This window comes from Octodon degus, unplaced genomic scaffold (genome assembly GCF_000260255.1).
Source record: "Octodon degus isolate 3935 unplaced genomic scaffold, OctDeg1.0 scaffold00251, whole genome shotgun sequence".
In the NCBI taxonomy this organism is placed as follows: domain Eukaryota; kingdom Metazoa; phylum Chordata; class Mammalia; order Rodentia; family Octodontidae; genus Octodon; species Octodon degus.
The window spans coordinates 1010931-1016096 of NW_004524827.1; the positions used below are offsets into that span (position 1 = coordinate 1010931).

Genomic DNA, 5166 nt, shown 5'->3' on the forward strand with positions numbered 1-5166 from the left:
CTCCTGAATCCGCTGGGTGGGTCTTGCCTCTAGCCTCCTTGCAGGGAGTTCTGCTGAAGGGTTCCCTGCTGGGCCTGCAGCCTGGGTCAAAAGAGGATCCCTGGGCCCGAGAAGTCTCACTCACTTGCCGGGCCTGCGCTCTGGGTCTGTTCAGGATCCCGCGGCCCTGGTCGTCTCACTCACTCGCCAGGCCTGCGCTCCGGGTCTGTTCAGGACCCCGCGGCCTGGGTCGTCTCACTCACTCGCCGGCCTGCGCTCCGGGTCTGTTCAGGACCCCGCGGCCTGGGTCGTCTCACTCACTCGCCGGCCTGCGCTCCGGGTCTCTCTAGTGGCTTTTCATATGTTGTTCTTGTGCTCAATTTCTGGCATCTTGATTATTATATGTCTGGGTGTAGATTTATTTTTGTTGGTGCTATTTTGAATTCTTTATGCCTTAGTTACCTGAATGCCAGATTGTTTCTCCATATTTGAGAAGTTTTCTACTTTTATTCCTGACAACATACATTTTCAAAAACTTAATTTAATTTTATTTTGAATAGTAAAAACAAATGCAAAAACAAATAGCAGAAAAAAGCACAGAAATAGAGTAACATACAACCATGTTACAGATTTTCAAAATTGGAATAACCTATTAACAATGGTTTTTCTATTATCTGTTATTTTAGTCAAATTTGTTGCTCAGATTAATAGATATAGTCATGTAAGATTGGACAAAATTGAATATTATCATTTGATTTCAAGAAACCTTATTTTCCTTGTCCTTGTTATTTTACTTTTTTAAAAAATTATTTTAATGAGAGTGTAATAATAATTTATAAGATATTAGAAATTGTACACTTTGGGCTGGCGAGATAGCTCAGTGGTCTAAACCACTTTCTTAGGCAAGCTTGGGCAGGAGAAGGGGAACGTGGTTTGATCCCTGGCACTACATATGATGCCAGCCCTGCCCTTAGGGTGGGCTGAGTTGGCAAAAAAAAGAAAAGAAAAAAAAAGAAAGAAAAAAATAGAAATGGTACACCTTTAGATGACCAAGATGAGAGGTAGTCAAGCATGGCTTTTGTACTATATATTGCTGTGCTCAATGTCATTGCTTAGTTTGCAGACATCAGCATATAGAGTTAATCAAGGTGAACATTCTACACATTAACAGTTATTTAAAAAAACTGATGAAAACTTTTAGTACAACCATCTCAGCCATCCTGTACTTATACTTGCATGTCTTTCCCCTCCCTTTTTCCTATCTTGTCTGATTTCCCCCATATTCGTTGTTTAATCCTTGTTTCTTTCTATTTTACTATACATATCATGTCTTTCAGGTTTTATTTCTTCTTTCAAGTTCTTAAACTAGGGAGACAATATGATATTTACATGTGTGGGTCTGATTTACTTCACTTATGCATATAGCCTCTAGTTGCATTCACTCACCTATAAAGCTTTGAGTTTTTCTATATAGCTGAGTAATATTTCATTGTATAAGAATACCACATCTTTTTCAACCATTCCTCAGGTGATGAGCATTTTAGTTGTTTCCAAGTTTTGGCTATCACAAATTGTACTGCTATAAACATGGGTACACATATATCACTATGGTATGATGTTCTCAGTTCTTTAGGGAAAATACTGAAAAGGGGAATAGCTGGGTTCAATGGAATTTCCTGTCCTAGTCTTTTGAAGATTCTCCACAATGATTTCCACAGTGGGTGTACCAGTCTACACTACCAAAAATAATGGAGAAGTGTTCCTTTTTTGCCACAACCTCTCCAGCATTTGTTATTAGTGATTGATCTCTTTATGAAAGCCACATTTTCTGGGGTGAGATGATGCTATTTTAATTTGCATTTCTTGAATGGCCAGTGTTGTGGAACATTTATTCATGTATATATTGGCCCATTGTAGTTCTTCTTCTGAGTGTGTGTACTCATCTCACATGCCCATTTTCAGATTGGTTCTTCAAATTTTGGGGGCTTAATATTATTTAGTTCTTTATATATTCTGGATAAAGACCTTTGTCTGAGTGATTATTGGTTAAGATTTTTCCCAGTTTGTGGGTTGTCATTTTATTCTGTTGGTGATTTCTTTTGACATGTAGAAACTTCTCAATAAGATGAGATCCCAGTTGTCAATTCTTTGCAGTATTTCCTGTGCAGTTTGGTTTTTCCTGTTGAACTGTCTGCCTACCCCTAATTCTTCAAGATTTCCACCCACTTTCTCATCTAGAACATTTAGTGTTTCTGTTTATTTTTTATTTTTCTGGTTCGGTCAGAAGTTTATTTTATTTTATTTTATTTTTAAAATAATTTTATTGAGAAACAAAGAACAATGAGACGGTTTCAAAGCCGATTAGTAGGGCAGTTTCAGTACTTACTACATTGCATATTGTTGTCTTAGTGTTTCTCTTTTAATATTTAGGTCTTTAATGCATTTTAACTTCAGTTTAGTGCATGATGATAGACGCTGGTCTAATTTTTGTTTTCAGCATGTGGAGAGCCAGTTTTTCCACCATGATTTGTTAAAGAGGTTATCTTTCTTCCAGTGAATGTGTTTGCCCCTTTGTCAAGGATAAAATGGCTGGGGCCAGGGAGATAGCTCAGTAGAATAAATGCTTGCCTGGCAAGCACAAGAGTCTGAGTTCAATCCTCGGTTCTGAAAAGAAAAAAAGATAAAATGGCTGAGTGTGTTTGTAGTTGTTTCTGCATTTTCTAGTCTGTTCCATTGAACTTTGAGGGTTTTTTTGGTCAGTAATGTGCTGATTTTATCACAGGAGTTTTGTAGTATAATTTCAAGTCAGGGATTGTAATGTCTTTCATTTTGCCTTTGTTGCCCAAGATTGCCTTGGTAGGTCTTTTCTGGGTCCAAATAAATTTTCACAATGTTTTCTCTAGTTCTATGAGGTATGGTGATGGTATTTTGATAGAGTTTGCATTAATCTGTATAGCAATTTTTGCAATATGACCATTATCACAAAGTTGATTTTTCCTATCTAAGAGAAAGGAATACCTTTCCATTTTCTGAAATCCTGTTTAATCTCTTTTATTCAGAGTATTGTAATTTTCATTGTATAGATCTTTTACATTCTTTGTTAGATTAATTCCTAAGTATTTCATTTTTTTGGATGCTATTGTGATGGATATTGTTTCTCTAATTTCTCTCTTGGTGATTTTGTTTTCTGTGAAGAGGTGTTATAGATTTTGGGGGTTGACTTTGTATCCTGCTGTGCTATTGAATGTGTTTATTAATTCTAGGAGCTTCTTCATGGAGTTTTTTGGGTCTTCCAAGTAAAGTATTTTGTCTTCTTCAATTAGTGACAGTTTAACTTCTTTACTTATTCTTATTCTTTTTATTTCTCTCTGTTGTCTAATGGCTCTAACTAATGATTCTAGAAGTATATTGAACAGGAATTGTAATAGAGAACATTCTTGTCTTCTACTTGCTTTGAGAGTAAAAGCTTTTAATTATTTTTCCATTTAGAGTTATGTTGGCTGTTGCTTTGCCATAGATAGTTTTTATCAGATCGAGGCATAGGCCATCTATTCCATTTTTTTGTAGGACCTTGATCATGAACGTGTGTTGGACTTTGTCAAAAGCCTTTTCTGCATCCATTGAGATGATCATGTGGTTTTTGGATTTGATTCTATTGATATAGTGTATTACATTTACAGATTTGCATATGTTGAACCATTCTTGTATCCCTGGGATGAATCCTACCTGGTCAAGGTGTATAGTCTTCTTGATGGCTTGCTGTATTTTATTTTAATTATTTTATTGCTTATTTTTGCATCTACATTCGTGAGGAAGATTTACCTGTAATTCTCTCTTTTGGTTGAATCTTTCTCTAGTTTTCATATCAGTATAATACTAGCTTCCAGGAATGATTTTGTGAGTATTATTTCCTTTTTAATTTCATTGAAGAGTTTGCAGATTATTCAGATTAAATTTTCTCTGAATTTCTGGTAGAATTCAGCTGTGAATCTATCAGAACTTGGGCTTTTCTTTCTTTTTTTTTGCATTTAGTGTAGGGTCTATGTTGTCTACAGGGTCTCACTAAACAGATTGGATTTGTAGTGATTTTCTTGTTTTCAGCTTCCCAAGTGCTTGCCACCATTCCCAGTCTCAATTGCTATCTCAGTGTGCCCTGGAGGTGGAGCCAGCATGGTGGACTGGGGATCGAACCTCCAACCACTGTGTCTGCCTAAGCAGGTGCTTTAATTCTCTGAGCTATCTTGCTGTCCCTATGGGCTTTTCTTTTCAGTAGCTTTTTATTTTTTTCAGGTTTTTAAAAATAATTAATTAATTATTTATTTATTTGTATTTTGTGCAGGGTCTCACTACACAGCTTGAACTTGTAGTGATCCTCCTGTTTTCAGCCTTCCCAGTGCTGGGATTACAGGCATGCACCACCATGCCCAGACTCAGTCTTCAGCTCAGTATGTCTCAGAGGGGGTCCGCAAGACATGTGGTGTCAGGGATCAAACCCCGGCCCCCATGCTTGCCTAAGCAGGCACTTAGTCTGCTAAGCTATCTTGCCAGCCCTTGTCAATAATGTTTTGATTACATTTTCAATTTCATTGGCTGATATTTTGTTATTCAGAATTTCTATATTGTTTTGATTCTGTTTTGGTACTTTGTACCTATCTATGAATCTGTTGATTTTTTTCTGTTTCTTTGATTTTACTATCACTTCTGTGCCACAAGGATGCTTCCTTAGTTCTGGGCCTTGGCCTGGTAAACAAACTGTTTTCCTTTCACAGTATTTCTTGTAGTTTTCAGATTTTATTTATGCTTTCAGGTTCTCATGCTAGCAAGACAATGCAATGTATGTACATGTGGGTGTGATTTATTTCACTTAACAATACAGTCTCCACTTGCACCCATTTATCTATAAAAGCCTCAAATTTATCTTTTTTAATAGCTGAGTAATACTCCATTTTGTAAAATACCACATTTTTTGAAGTCAAGTATCTTTTATTTGGAGTTGTATGATTGAAACCCATTTCCCAGGAAGGCAGCCATGATAAATGTGTTTTTTAAAAAGCACATGAAAAATGATGCAAAACCTTCAACACAATAAAATTTAAATCTAATTTTGAAAAATCACTTATTAGGGTAAATGTCACTCAGCTTGAGCGCAATGCGGTCATTAACAATACTGCAGTCCAAAAAGACTAA

At 36.4% G+C, this 5166-nt stretch overlaps 1 pseudogene; it reads left to right on the top strand.

The window, feature by feature from the left end:
• The window catches only part of LOC101583878, a 55737-nt pseudogene extending 50571 nt beyond the window's left edge, over positions 1 to 5166 (top strand).